Genomic DNA, 17,064 nt, shown 5'->3' with positions numbered 1-17,064 from the left:
AATTATTTTTTAAGTACATAATTATTCCATCATTTTGGTTGTTGTGAATTTTAGTGTTAAATTCTTTGTTCAATTTTTTTTGGCATAGGTGTTTAAATTTATCCAACTTTCAGTGAAAATTATAATGTCGACATCAAAAGAAAGTGGGTTTAATAGGATCGCAAATTTATCAAAATTTTTATTAACGCTTCGGATATCGATGTATTATATTCAAACTATTTCATTGTCCACGTATTAGGGCATTAGGCTGTTCAAGTCAACAATATTTTTTGTGATTTTGTGTTTAGGATTGATGTTTTCTTGCATGTCAGTGGTTGTAGAAGCCATAGTAGATCATATGGTTCTGTGATATTTTTTCTGGATCCATATATGTGGAAGAAAGGCTAAATTAATTTATGCAAGTCTTGCTGATGTCTTACGTAAATAATTTTCACATTTGCAGATTTTCTTCACATTATTTTGCGTTCCTTGTACCATGTATACACATAGCCCCTTTTCTTTGCCGTTTCATTTGTCTTCCACAATAGTTCTATGTAGTACGGCCCTATAATTTCTCCGATGAAGATCAATATAATTTATTTTTGAGGAATCTCTCATTTTATCAACAATTTTGGGAGGTGCGTTTTGTATTTTATCCATATTTTTCCATGCCTCTATTATGTCTGTTAAAACTAACTGTATTCCTGCAGCGTCAGCTACTTTTACTAATATATCTGCTGGTTTAACGTGTTGTTGAACAGGTATTCCAGTTATTTCGATGCAGTAATTTTTAATTTGGTACTCAGTTCCATGTATATAATAAATTTGTTTTGACTTGTCACCGTACGTTCAATGGTTTTTATTTTATGTTCGTTTATGAATAATTGCTATGATTCACCATGTATTGGCACGCGCGACACTCACAAAAAACAACTCTTACTTTTATAGTAACGATAGTTTTGTTTCTAAAGAAAGCGGCGTTTGAAAACCGCCTTGTGCGTGCAGAGCGGTGAAAGCAGCAGTGAGAGAGAAGGCAGTAGACAAGGTATTTTTAATTAAGGAAATTACTACAATATTATCTCCAAGTATAGCGGTCTTGTATGTATGTCTAATTGAGAGGTGTATTGTCTAAATGGCGTAACCAAAGGGTTGAGGTTAGCCTGAGAAATTAACACTCGTTCAAGATTTCATAGTTCCTCCGATGGAATATGGTCTATTTGTAATCATCGTGTATATCATAGGTAACTTAAATGAAAAATTAGACCTAAGAGTATTTCTTAATGTTGAATCTTTTAGTTTAGGTTAAACCAAAAACATCGTTGGCAGTAGTTTAGGAGAGAACCTACATAAGTTCCTCGTGATATTGTTAAATAGAACAAGTTTCAGGATCCCTTGTTGGGCAATTGCGAACATTTACTTAAACAGATAAAGCGGCTGGAACAATTTTATGAAATAGATAGAGATTTATAGAATCAAAATACCTTCACATATAAAGATAGTATGTTACTTGCTACCTAATACAGCACATTTATCTATATGAAGTTATAAAAACATTTTTGTCAAATAGGAAAACCTGGCACTAATACTTTCAAGCAGAAACTAACTTTTTTTACGAAGTTCCCGCAGATTTTCTAATAGAGAACTTTTATCTTTCTGAACTTATTATGACAAATGATTTTTTGAAATACGCAAACATTTGCAGAGCAAATACTTTCATGTAGAAACTGTGTTCATACAATAATTTATAAAACAAGACTTTCATCTTTACGAACTTACATTTCAGAACTTGAAATGAAAACAACTTTTAGTAACTTGTTTGAATATATCAAATAAGTTTTATTATTCCTTGCATAAAATTTGTGCATTTCAGTTGACCTTTTGGCGCAGTAGATTTTCATTAAAGTCGTGCATTTTGGAGTAGAGCCGTGCATATTCACATTTACATTTTATGTTAAGTTTCATAGATATGCCTTTAAGTTTTGTAAAGTTACATATAACTAAGAAATATAACTACTTATTCTAGTGGGTTGAATTCAAACATAATATGGGTTATTCACGTAACATTCATTTCAACAAAAACTGGACAATTATTTATTTTGTTAGAGGACGTAGAAAATGTTTCGATTCGTCCTTAGTAACTCCGAAGTTTTTTTTTAATATACCTGTCATTCGATTGTTATTATTATGGGTCAGTATCTACAGGTAAGTATGGATAGTAATCTCTAGATTTTTAATGCGTGGGACTAGTTTTGTCACATACTCCCTGATGGTGTAAAAAGATGGGAAGAAGTTTTAGTTACCTCTATTTTTGGTACTTTGGTAATATCCAACTTACATCATAGTAAAATACCTACATGGGGTAATAATATGGGTGTTTTACGATGATTCAAAAGTAAAATATAATAAATATAAAATATGTTTTAAGCAAAAAACATATGCACCGAAAAAAATCATATGCTTCAACTTCTTTACGAATCTATCTCTGCATACATGGCAGATGTGTCTGAACAAAATAAGAAATATTTCGATGTTTCGAAAAGTTCCTACCAGTACACTAAAAGCAATACTAAAGAAGTTTTGTTTTGTGTTTTAACTTTTCCATTTATGTAAACTAATTGACATGGTTTGCGAACACCTTCATCCGTGTGGTTGTCTTTATTATGTCTAAGGATCTTGAATATCATTCGTTCCCTGTCTTCAGGAGCTTCCAACATTTCTCTCGGCACTTGCGGTTAGGAGTGCTGAAACCGCAGAGGCACCTGTCATGACCAGGTCAGTTCATCAGGTTGCAGAACTACCCCTTCCTTTGCCTCCCCTAACATCTATGACCACAATTTTTTTTAACCTGTCATTGTTCTCATTCTAAGGTCCAATAGTTTCACAAAAATTCACATGTGACAAATTCATTAATTGGCCGTTCAGCACAATTTTGTTTTTTTTTTCGAAATTAGAAAGGTCCCCGTTAAAGGCCTATTAAAGATGCATTTTAGTTCTCTATAAAATTGTAATAACCTGAAAAAAAAATAAAAGTTCAAAAGCTGAAAAGGACTGATTCGGCATTTAACGGGAACCATTCAACTGCCAAAAAACAAAATAACGCTGAATTGCCATTTAATGACTTTTTGCTTTTGAATATCTGTGAAATAACCCTTCCTAAGTCCTAAGTAGGAGTATCTTCAACTTGTTGAGAGTCTTCTTTTGATTCAAAATTCATATTATGTGGATCAAGGATTTCCAGTACAATTCAAAAACTTCAACTTTTTTTCTGTATGTTTTCTTTAGATTTAATATTAAGACGAACCGTATAGATTGATGGGAAAAAATTTATTTATTTTTTCTGACTTTACTAATTGTGTATGATTCTTTTTCCCAAATATTTTTATACAATTTATTTATTCATAATTCAAACACGAAATTATCGAAGAGAACTTATTGTTTAAAAATAAATAAAACCTTCCTCGAATTAAAAAATGTTTAATACTTAAGAAACTAGACGAAGTACACACGCATATTTTGACTTAAATTCATTGTTCCTTCATTCATTCCTTTGAAAACCACATCAATTTGGAAAGCGGGTATGGGTACCGCCGCCATTTTGTTGGATAATCAACACCTCTAACATAAGTCACCAAAAGTAATTCACTGCGTTTGGTGAATTAGCAGGGGAGCCTGGGTTCATGGGGTGATGTCTTATTTCTTGCACATTAACTGCATGGTGGGCCAGATTGGGAGAGGCCGGTACAAGGAGACCTTTTGAGCTATTCAACCGGACTCTCTCGACCAATCGCCTTGCACTGCAGTGGGAGGGATGATTCGTATGTCTGTCACTCCTGGACACCCTGATTCACAAATTCCTTATCACTCCTCTAACCCCTTTTCTTCCCACAACTCAGCATCCCCAAAATTAACATAGGCCTGGGGGATAATATAGTCCTCGCGGCCTCTTGTGCAGAGTTACAATAAAAAAAACATTATAATCACTCCGTATACCGTACATATAAATAAATTCATTTGCCTATAGTTACAGAATGGTGTGTTTGGCAAAGACGTTCGTTTAGCAGTATTTAGGTGGGGTTAGTTCGACAGTAATGTTCCCATCCCTAATATCTCAGGGGTAACAGCCGCCGCGGTGGGCCGGAACATGATTCCCGGCTCCACCCGGCGCCGAACGCGGGGGCCGCTCGCTGTTTAAGGTGTGGTCATTAAACTCCTCATATAACAGGCTTTATGGCCGTAGACTGTTATCCCTGCACGCCAACCGCAGCCACTTGTCGCAAGTGTCGATAACACCGATCAGATAATTTCTAGAAGGGTAATTTAAAGGAAAACGGATGTACTCAGCTAGACCTTTAGACTTCCGATAGTAATGATAAAGACACTCCCAACAGGCTCGGAACTTTGGCAGCATCCACTAAATACTCCGCCCCCGACGTCACTTTTAAGTAGCGATATCGTTGAATTATTTCATTATGTGGCTGAAACTACTAAATGAATGTCTATATACCACTGTCCCTGCATGGCAACCGCTGTATATTCAGATTTCTGTATACGTCCTCGGTCATCAACCTTCCCGTCTCTCGTGTAACCCGCTCAGGAACTACCAATGTTACATGGATCGGATTACCTTTCACAAAAAAATCCCTCAGTACCCGCGTTCCGTGATGGGTGTTGGTGTGGCAAGCGACCAGTCTACCTACAGTGCCTACCTACTTCAAACGATAGTATACGGTCGAAGATCGAGTACTACGAGAATACTCAGATCTCGAGTACGGTGCGTACTTTCGACGCATGGCGGCCCGCGGTGCATTGATCTATCTTCAAATAATCTTTTTAAAATTTTTAATTTTTCCATAATAAAAGTATCCGATCAAAGAGCGGGTACTCTCCACGCGGTCGCTTTGCCAGTGGGTCATGAGCGACTCGGGTCATTCAAGATGACCGATCGACCCATCTCATATAATCCCATAACATAGTATTTACAAGTACACACAATCATCCACTAATTGCTTCAACTATTCATGTTTTAGAGTTACATGACTTTGACCTACATAAATAATTCATGTTAATAACTAAATAATTCTGAATAAAATACCTGAGTGGGGTTCGATGTCAGATCAAGGGTCAGAATAACAAAAGAGCGTGTCACGTTGTATGAACGTATACGAAGTGTGCGCGAAGACTGAATGGTGTTAAGGTCCATGCTTTCTGCCTATCTCTAGGGAGAAATAGATATATAAATAGTTGAACAGTAAGTTAGTTCTCTAATTTACATCTTTTGACTCTTAGGCCACAGACAGGCATACAACTGATTACCCATTTAAAAAAGAATTACGATATTTGAAAATGTTTTATCAATTAAATTTATTTAATATGTAAAACAGACTGCGTCCATTTGCACGAACAGTAACAAAAATACAATGATGAATTTTACCAATATATAAGTTAACAAGTATGCCATGGTTTAAGAGATTTGAACGTCTCTTAAAACATTTCAGGTATATGTTGAAGATATCAAGAGACTTGTTGTTTAGCAGCATCATGCTCACACATGTTGTGTTGAGCCAATATATCTGTTCTGCCATGTGGTCTGCATAGTAGATCGTGGTGCCAACCCTGACGGTAGTTGTTTGGTTCAACCAATTTATAGCGTTCCAGGAGAATGGCCTGGAGTAGAATGCAAGTATATATCTGTTCTGCTATGTGGTCTGCATAGTAGATCGTGGTGCCATCACCTGGCGGTAGTTGTTTGGTTCAACCAATTTATAGCGTTCCAGGAGAATGGACTATCTGCAAAATTATGCATAATTTTACATGCTGTACTGAAAGGGCCCCACTCGTTCTCGACTTCATGGCGTAAATTGTGGGTACTCGTCGTACATTCTTATATACAGATAGATATCAGATAATTTTTATTTTATTTGTTACAATTTGTACACTTTTTTTCTGAAGTGGGGCCCATGTAGCAAAAGCATACTCTAGTTTGCACTCTCTAATGCAGTTAAATATATACGTCATGGCTTCGGATTTGATAAACTGTTTGCAAGATTTTATAATAAATCGTAATCGTTTATAGCACGACAACTACAGTATTTATGGTCTGTTTGTATGCATCTTCCTTTAACATTTGTTCCTGCATTCCTCCACCCAATTACATATCCCTGTCTGACAATGTGGAGTACCTAAATGCCAACACCAGTGACATTGTAGCAATGATTTATAAATTATCAGTCTGTTAAGAAAACCTATACAGTGTACACATTAAGCGTTCCTTCTGTTCATTTATTTCGAGTCAAGGAAGTTTTTGCAGTGATAACCAGCAGTGTCCCTTAAGGCCATAATATCAATCGAAAAAAAACAGCGGTAAATTAAAATCTCTTTCCAATTCTAACTGTCAACCACAACTCTCCAATAGTTGTGTGAAATTTTGATTACTTCCCAACAAAACCACAAACTAATTCGCTTACAACATTTGTGAAGCCATGATCTGAAAACTTATGTTTAGAATGAAAGACTACCCCTAGATCCTCGATGGATATTACAGATGATTTAAAGTGAAGCAAGAAGAATTAAGATAATTTGGGCACACTCACATACTCTTCGCACTGTTCTATCGGTTTATTTCTTCAGTGGTCAATACTAACATTAACGTAGCACTGCCGGGCGCGACGGGGAGCTTATGTCACCGCCTGTCTTATTTGGCACTACTCTGTTAACGTACCCACATAAAATACAATGTCTTTAATATGTATGGCGTAAGTACAAGTACGTCGGTGTACCGGAGCAATAAGGGTGAATATTTTGCTTACAATATTGTGGGTGTTGAAGTACATCTTGAGGTATGTCAGGTAGAATACGTAGTTATTTATTAACTAAGGCAGACCTGTTAAAGATCACGGAGTATTAGATTTGTAGGATGACGTTTCTTTAAGTTTATGTTAATATATCAGAACAAGCACAATTACTGCAGAATGATCAAGACAAAATATTAAAACTTTTCTGAATACGTATCAGTAACAATTTTGAAAATGGCAAGTATTAAAATATTTTTCTCTTTCTCCGAAGGGGTAGGCAGAGAGGACGGACCGCCAAACAACTCGGTCTTGGCACACATTTCTTGCCTCATTCCCATTCATACATCGTCTCATTCATACTCTTCTATTATTCTGACTCTTGACATGGGCAATACTCGAGTATTTGATTCACTTGGTCGTGCCATGTCTTCCTCGGGCGTCCCCGACTTCTGCTACCATTCGAATTTGCATCATATATCCTCCTTACACTCCTTTCTTCGCTCATTCGCTCTACATGCCCAAACCATCTAAGCGTCCCTTTGATCTTACTCATTACGCTTACATCAGCCTTGCATTCTTTGCAAATCATACATTTTTTACACGATCAAGCATGGTTTTACCACACACATTTAAAAATTCTACCTTGCAAAAATATCTTTTATTGTAAGGTAAATCTCTTTTAACGATCAATATCTCAACACAGTCAATTGAATAAGTCATAATATTTTTTTTTGGAAATCGAACCCGTATCTTCCTGAGTTAAAGCAAAATGTATAAATCATTGCTCCATGTAGACCAACATGAAGGTAATTTAATCTGTTTTAATCAAATGTCAGTGTGTGTTTTATAAAATAATTTTATGTGTGAGCTATAAATACAAACAATCTTGATTAATAATAAGGAATTTCAGTTGTGCATATATAAAACCTTTAAATACGGTGAGGTTAGGTTAGGTTAGGTTCACTTACGCACAGACAAATTTTGGGGCCCCTTGTCAAAACCAGTATTATCTAGGTAATCATGAATAAATTAAATCCACTTTTTAAAATTAAAATTTTTCAACACATTTTACAACAGATCCAATCAATTGCTCATATAAGAAGATTTATGGATAAACATCTTAAAGAGTTAGTAGAACCCATTTGTGTCAATGGAGGACTGAATATTCATGTCTCTAATTAAAACACAATAAATGTACTTAGGTTCTATCTAGTGGGTAAGTACTCTAGATGTTTACAAACATAAGCATTTTAATTAAAGCCTTCTCCTTTTGAAAATAAGCATTAATTACAATTCAAATATTCAGACAAATTACAGCCCACCAAATTCTAAGCAGCGAAATTTCTCTATTAAAGTGATTCAATTGGCATGATTTCGAAACCATAATATCTGCAAGTACTGCGCCAACTTTTAGTTCGAAACAGCACATGAAATAATTTGCATGATATTACATACAAAGTCAATAAGCCACTAGCGGAACACTGCTTTTGTAACTCAGTTCAACTATTGCAAAGTTGGAAACTTGAATCGGAAATATTTTCCGATGAAAATTTATTCAACACGTTATGTTACTCTCAGGCGATTCAACTTATTAAGTTGAGGCTACATAAATAAACGGGAAAAATTGTGAAAGGTAAGTTTGTCTGAGGCTCAAAACTTTGGGGCTGTATTGTAAAGAACTAACGACATAAGTAGGTCACAAGTTGTCGGGCTGGATTGGGAGTCAGCCTTGGTTGGGCTCTATTCGCAGTGATGGAATGTTCAAATCGTGTTTATTGCTCTACTATTTTCCCCGTTATTATTGTAGCGCTAATATTTGGTTTCGACTTGGAATAATTATCTCAAAGCCTCAAACACGGCGACGAATTTGCCTTTGAACAAGGCGGCTGGCGTATTCTTGCTGCGTTCTTACAACATAATTTAATCAAAGTTGTTATAGTAGTCTAATATATTAATTTGGATGTCTTGTCTAAATATTTCATCACTACGTATTATCTTAGCAGTGGAATGAGATACGGAGTCGAATTAAAGTCAATCTGGCACGCCACGCAGCAGATAGGCCTCTCCCGATGAACCCGGGCACTCCTGCTGAATCACCAAACTTAGCCAACCACCTGGGGTTACATATGGCATCGGTGTTGATTATCTAATAAATGGTTCCCGTTCAAACCCGCCTTCTAAATTGAACAGAAAGAAAAATAAGCATTAAATCTTCCACACATTTTTAGCGGTATCCCAAGGTAGTGAAAATACCCCATTGATGTTATTTGAGTATTCCGTGCCACTACGCTGTTTCATTATAAAAAATAAGTATTTTCTCCAATTATTTGTTTTTTTTTGGTTCAATTAATTATAAGTTTTAACTTGAAAGCACGTCCCTTTGAAAGAGAGATAAAATAAAGAATCAGAAAGTGTCGCTGATGCAGGCAAAAACTTCCAGTTTTCCGATGCTGGAGTTACGATATAAATTTTTGCTAAATTATTTGCTACAATAATTACCGGGACGCCCGTCTCATATTCATTATTTATTGAGATAATTCAAAAGAAACTTTTTAAATGAAAATAGAAGCAATTTTATCATTAACGCGCACTCTATACACCTACAAGAAAATCAAAGGAAAATAATGTACTTAACCATATACCAATAAAACTTTATGTGCATACTTGCATTTATATTTGGTTATTGCATTTATTTTTGGTTGTTTAGGCTTTATAAAGCATTAGGTTTGGATAGAGAATACGGGGTAATGTTTTTGTATGTTTACCATATTTTTTAGTGACTGCCAAAAGTTGGTAACTTACAAAATCATGTTTTGGAATAAACTCATTTTTTCAGTCTGATCCTCATTATAAAATCAGGGTTTTGTAAAATATTGTAATTTTTATATAAAAAATCATTAGTGTATTGTTTTTTACCAACATGCTTATTTTCATAAGTGCTTTTAGAGTATTTTTCTTGTCCATGAATTAAAAAACAATTAAGTTAAAAAGATATTTAAAAAACCGAGGTTAAAAACCCACTTAACGACATAAAAGCGGGCCCAAAATTATTCCAGACATAATTTAAATATATAAAAATTTAAATCATTTCTAACTCAAAAAACAAAAAAAAACAGTTTCCAACTTTTGGCCTAACAAAACAACATAACCAACGCTATAACTTAATGATATTTTTATCATTTTATTTGAAACGTTTATTGAAACCATTTTTTAATGAATACTAGTGGTTACTACCTAGCATTAATTACTGCATCTAATTACCTTCCTTGCAATAATTCCAAGAAACCGAACTATTCGATATAAGAAAAATATATAATCTTTTTATCAGTACAAAAATGCTATTATAAATGTTATTTAAATTATTTTTTTAGTAACTAAATGAAATGAAATAAACAACTCGAATGACTTTAAATCATCTTTTTACTTTTCTATATTAATTGATCGTCAAACCGCATTAAGTTTGAAACGAAATCGTGCTGATGTTTTATGAAATATGAAGACAAGTAAATTATTCGGTATTAAATTCCGTACCTCAAAAAACAGACAACTAGTCTAGTTTTCAAAGAAACAATAAATTTTCGTCTGAAGTCACCCCCTGCCTTACCCCTCCCCATCTTGCCTGGCTCACTTCCCCCAGCAAATTAATTCACCAACTTTCAATGCGGGAATAAATCTGAAGGAAAAGTTATGAGCATTTTTTTGGCCCTCGCTTCATAAGACATGTGCCCTACCTAGTGTAGCTGATACCTACATAGGTTAGGGTGGGCCGTCGAAGCCTTTTTTGGAATTTTCATTTTCAAGTCAGGGGTCTGAATACTTGCGAATTAGGATATTGATAAATTTTTAAATGCTCCTTACCTGCTAATTTTGACACTGTTACCAGTTTAAGCATAAAACTATAGTCATAACTTGAAACATATACAGAGAATAATGAGTAATCCTGATTTATTGAAAAAATGTCTTCACTAATTAGTTTTCCTGTTAAAAATGGGACTGCAAGCCGCTTCCTGATTATGTGTTGGTAAATTCGCGATAATATCGGAACACGTGTTCATCCACCTGCATTGTCTTAATAATATACCAGGACGAAATGCAAAAATGTGAGGACTTTTATGAACACGTGTATTGACATCGTGACAAGACATTGGTATTTGTACTAAAGTTTTTAGGATCGATTCATTCGTTAATGTCCTACAATCCCGTTTTTAACGGGAATACGAATACTTTTAAGAAATTTTTAATAAATTAGCAATATTAAAAATAAAATATTGTTAAAAAATCTATAACATATTTCAAACTTAGCACATAGTCAAATTGTATCAATTTGATGTCATTTGTAGTTTCCTAGCGTAGACTTGTAAAAAATCACGTAAAGTTTAAATTCTTAGCAAATCAGTTTCAATTTTAAATATTAATTATCTATCAACAAAATTATATTATTTATTAGTAAGCACATTGGTACTTTATGGCTCTTATGCATTCTACACAATTCTGTTCTAATTTTGAAATTAAAACTTAAATTCAAAGCAAATACGAGTTCATTGAACCAGAGTTGTACCTACGGATATAAAACCCAAATTAGTATTTTTTTATTAGAATAATTATTGGATACTAGCAGTTAAAAACCCGCTCCGCGGGTTTTTTTCTGCTAGGCCCTTCGGGCGGCTCTTATTGGGCTTCGCCCATTTTAAGTGATATTAACAACAGTTACATTTAATAGATAGATTAGGACATTCACAGAGAGAGGGTGAGTATATATATTGTTAAAACACGGAACAGAAAGGAGTTAATTAATAAAAACATGCTAAATTTACGCATAATAATAATAAGAATGAAATTTTACGTATTTGTGATGGATTATTTCAAATTAAACACTATTATTGACAACATGTCTACAACTGATATTAACTGTTATCTTAGGTACCTAATATAATTAGCTCATAGGAGACTTGCAGTGCTTAAATATGTGTTACAACCGTCAATGTCTATAAGTTGAATCAATATCGTTTAGTTTGTCACAATTAAAGATAGTTTTATAACTATGTTATAACTATGTTAACTTTGCTATCAAAGTTGACTTAAATAATAGATTATTACATATTGATTAATTGTACCCGTGTTTATGAATAAAAGGAGGGGAATTGTGCGATGAGATTAGCAGTCGGTTTAATTAAAAGGTGTTAATTTTACTCCAACTGGTGGTAATTCTTTACCTACAACTGTTACTGTATCTAATAAAGTTTAAAGTTAGATTATATATACAACATCATCAGGAGAGTAAAAATCTATGTATAAAGGTAGATTATTACAATAAAGCGCCCCTGAGGTGATATCTCACAAAAGCGGCGCTATACAAATTGTCCAATAAATGAATAAATATAATGTTTACATTTTATTGTGTATACACCGAAGTCAAAAATTAAACATAGATTGCAATTGCGAAAGACGAAGTGGAAGGAGGGGGGAGGGGTAAGAGTAGGCTGGGTTTATAATAATTAGGAATTACAATATCGTTAGACGGGAAAGACCAGTTGAGTGGGAAAATATTTAAAAGAGAGTTTATAAAAAAATTCTTGTTAATTATATCTGCTTTTATATTAACATGTTTCCTCATTTCTAAAATTTCAAATTTATTTATAGTGAAGTATTTTAAGACCTGACAAAAACAAATAACATATAACCATAAAACAATATATTCGTAAGACAAATAGCATTTAATAACGGTTATTCTAATAAATTGATAGTTGAAATACTAAATAAAAAAAATAAACATATTCTCTTCAAACGGTCTTTCTTAAGATAGAAATAAACAATGGCGTAGAAATCTGTTTGTGGATAACGATACTTCTAAAATTATATATAAAACAATCCTGGTACTATTCAACTGGCGTTTTACACTAATAACAATGAAGAAATATATTCTTAATAATAAAGATAGCAAAATTCAAACAAAAAAATCAGGAGTTTAAAAACTCAATTGGGATGATTGTAATTTCTTTTACAAAGGTAGAACCAATAGAAACTTTGAAGTCAGAACTACAGAATATCGCAGGGCTCTAAATGGAAATAGTGAATCTGAGTTTGCAAATAATCTTTTGAATAATGATCACACTTTCGATAAAAAATTCAGGTCTTAAAATACTTCACGCAGGATATAAAGCACCGCAAATAAATAATTTTGAAATTTTAGAAATTAGAAAACATGTCAATATAAAATCAGTTATAATTAATAAACAAAAAAATATAAATAATAATGAAAAATGCCATTACAAAGTGATAAGCTTCCAGAAGAAATCTTCTTATTAAACGCTTGTTAATCGTAAGTAGTCAAATATTGTGAGCTGTATATTTAAATATTCGCGCCATTCATTTGGTTCGTTTTTAAACCGCCAGAGGTGCGCTCTGTCGGCCATCTAATCTATAGCCGTGCGTATCGGCCATTGAAGGAACGCGTGATTTTTTTATAAACGTCAAACATAATCACGTAACTGTGGATAATTTTCATTGAAATGTAATTAATCCAATGGATTATGAACTTTCTAAAACATGTTTTCTTCGATATTATCCAAAAATTATATGAGGAGAAACGATGCTTTTGAAGAAATCTCGTATTATTATGAGGCGATCCTATTTTAGTATGAAATCGTGTCTTAATTTTAAAGTTAGCGGAATTTAACCGAAACAGACAATTTAAATTTGACCAATCAGAGGGCCTACATCGTCCAGACGCAAGAGTATTAATACTATCAGATTAAGTCCACTGAAGAGATGAAGAGTGTTGTTGTAGTGTCTATTGTGTCGAAGTAAGGCCAACTATAGGGAGAACTTTGATCAAATTGATTAAACTTCGAGAGAAATTGATCAAACTTTGTAAAAGAAATCTTGAACAGATTATCAATTTCATTATCTGTCTGAGTCAAAATGTATAGAGACATAAGTTTTAATGACAGGATATAAATTTTTCTAGGCCAAAATCACTATTTTTGGTTTCCTACCATACTCGTATTTCAATTTCATGGTGTAGTACTTTGAAAAAAATATGTCTTTCTAATAAAATAAAACTAGTGTTACTGTACACCACATTTATAAGAAATAATTTTCACTTGATATCAGAAAATGGGGTATTATTAATACGTAAAAATGTCGCAAAGTTTTCAAAAAATTTCTATAGTTGTCGCGTATTTAATACTTGGCGTACTAACAAATATTCTATTGGAACAGATAATTTAAATTTTCGTTGAAATCTAAATATCCAGGCTTGGCATTAGAGACCCCTGAGATTACAAAATCTCATAAAAACCTTAATATATCGACGACCCAGCCTAATGTATGAACTAGGTACCCCGGTAGGTACAAGAATACTTCTTTATGAAAAAGTTGGAAATTTATAGCCGCCCCTATCCTGTTCTTATGTGCTCTCTCGGTAACAAGCCCCAGGAAGATTTCACTAACTTTTAAGGTTCGCCTGACGTAGGTACTCCATCAATTGATTTGCAATATGGTAAAATGTACTCTCTGTATGAATGATCGGAAAAAGTTATTTGTTACCTTTAAAGGGTGAAAAAAATTTACACTGAGAACATATTATTAAGATTAATGTATTGGAGAAACACCGAATAAGTCTAAAAGAACGGTTTTCTTTGTTCAAATACGTCTGTTTTTACCAAACAGGTATCTAAAATGATTTAAGACGTGTGTATCTATTTATACTTTTTATTATCACTTCCTTAAATTTTATATACATCATTCTCTTATAATTTGATGCTTGAAAAAAAAACAAATAATCGAATCAATGTCATCAAATCCTAATACGAAATTTAAAATAAATAAATGAAAGTATGTAAGAAGAGCTGTCACAGACATTACTCAAAATCTATTTTTTTACACTTCAATTGGTATTTCAAAGCTCCTCATTTAACAATGTGATTTGATAAAAGCTGCGTTGACATAGAAATTCCGGACATAAAATCTTTTTAAATTACCAGAGTTTGAAAGTTTTTCCTGCTTTTGAAAAGAGATTTCCGATCTGTTTCAGACATGATAACTTAAAAACGCACAATTTGGTGCATTACGACTGAAAAGGATACATGCCAGAAGTACTGGGTGAAATCATAATGTCGTCGGAGAGCTTTATAAGTATTTCATAAGCGCCTTACCTGATGTGGCAAATACTGAAAAAGCAACGATTTCAAAGCTGGATCACAATGAAGAAATGAAGCTGCAAATCTCGGGAACGAGCCAAAGCTTCTTTGAGCGAAGAGGACTGGTGCTTTCAATGCAAGGATCGAGGGTCACACAGAAAACTTGCGAAATAACCAAATTGCTGGGCTGACACACATACGCGAGACGTGAGCTCGAGGTTGCAGGGATTTGAAACTCAAAAGGCGCTCTACTTAGCGTAGGTTGAATAGCAAAAAGACCCACGACGACGAATGAATTTCAATGGTTCGGGAACAATTCTCTATGTGAATTTGTTAGAAAATAACGAAATTGAATATGATTTTTAACACTTTGTAAAGTGTGTATGTATTATAATTGTGACCCGACAGTTGATCTGCTGACAGTTAACCCGCAGATAGTTGATACCCCGGATAGTTGATCCTTTCTGAAGATGCCTGCATATTTAATAATATTGACTTTAGTTGTACGGCCGGATATTTATTATACTTACTCGTATTACTCTGTGAGTACTTATTTTAAAAATAAGGACTTATATAAGAAATAATCCTTTAGAGGATCAACTTTATTTTTGTCGGAGATGGACTATCATTGAATTTTTTTAATTCAATATAACTGTGCAGTCAGAAGCGTTATCACTGTGCATAGTTGGGATACAAGAAATACCTGAAAAACAAATTAAACAAATATATTTTGCTCTTTCTTTTTTAGCCACCAACTCTCTGAGTTGGCATGTACATCGATATGTTTACCCTTAAATATGTTTGTTGGAGAAGTCGTTTAATAAAATAATTATATTGTGCAACATACCAATTATATTGTGACGGCCACAGTTGTTGAGGGGTGAGGTTCTCGACCAGCAAGCTGGAGATTGCGGGTTCAAATCCCGACGTGCGCTAATAAATTTTATTTCATTAATTTGTATTATTTCACAAATTACTCATTTCTAATAATATATAGATTATTTGCGACACGTTCCAGAGTTGAAGATACTTTAGTTTTGCCCTGGTGTAAGACCACCATTAAGAATTGAAACGTTGCTTGAAATGGCTTTGGCCGTATTTGATGACCATATCTGAATAACCAGGTAGTCCCCCACCTCTCTCTTTCCCATATTCTTCCCCTCTCGACTTTCAGCCTCACAACATCCTCCAATTGGGGATGCCATAGTATAAATTGCTCCAGACGGTTGGTAGCAGTTGAGACTGTTGTGCGCTTTCAGATCAAAAATATAATTAGCCATTGTGGAACTTTTCTGCGCACAGGTTCCGGATTCTGTGGTATTGGTACAGATGACAGACCCAGTGTGATGATGGGTGTTGGGAAGTAAGAGCTTCATAGATGCACGCACAGATGGCAGTGGATAGAGCTTGCGTGCAAGTCCGCAAGATGGAGCCAGTGGCCAGTAGTCGCCAGGGCCAGTGGGAAGGCTCCCAGAGAAACTTACTGTTTCAGATTCCAATTAGCCAGCTTCTAGTTAGGTCGACTATCGAGTCATCATTATTATAGGCTGAGTTATAATAAATCTCTGATTAATCTAAAAGAACCATTTATTTATAAACTCCTTCCAAGATGAGTTGGAGACCTGTTTGTACAAACACAACAATAGGCAGACTGATTTTTTTAAGTACGTCAAAGGAGGCAGGTCGCAGTATCTATATAATATATAAAAATTGTATTTTTGTACTGGTTAAAAAACTAATTTACTAAAGAAAAATTGATAAGGAACGTTTTTTTCATGTCGCATTTTTTAAACAAGTTGTCCAGGCTTTATAGGCATGAAATTAGTATGAACGAAACATTTTTTACCAAATATTCCGTTTGAAGTGTTTCAGTGACATTTTATTTTTAATGAAGGATTATTAGTTAAATTGATGATTTATAAATCTAATATTTTTGCTACTCGCCTGAGATGATTTCTTGTACATAATATTAAATTAATAATCAAAATTCACTTTTTACTGATAACAAATTGGTTCTTTCATAATTTTCTTTTTAGCTGCTAAATTTATCGATTTAACAATTAAATAAAAAATTATACAGTACTTAGTTATTCTTAGATTTTTTAAAGATAAAGATGTAGATATTTGATCATTGTTGTAATTTTAATTTCAAG

Source organism: Hesperophylax consimilis, chromosome 9 (assembly GCF_061612785.1).
Source record: "Hesperophylax consimilis isolate HC1 chromosome 9, BYU_Hcon_1.0, whole genome shotgun sequence".
Classification (NCBI taxonomy): Eukaryota; Metazoa; Arthropoda; class Insecta; order Trichoptera; family Limnephilidae; genus Hesperophylax; species Hesperophylax consimilis.
The sequence above is the reverse complement of the archived record's forward strand: the minus strand, read 5'-3'. Positions refer to the sequence as shown.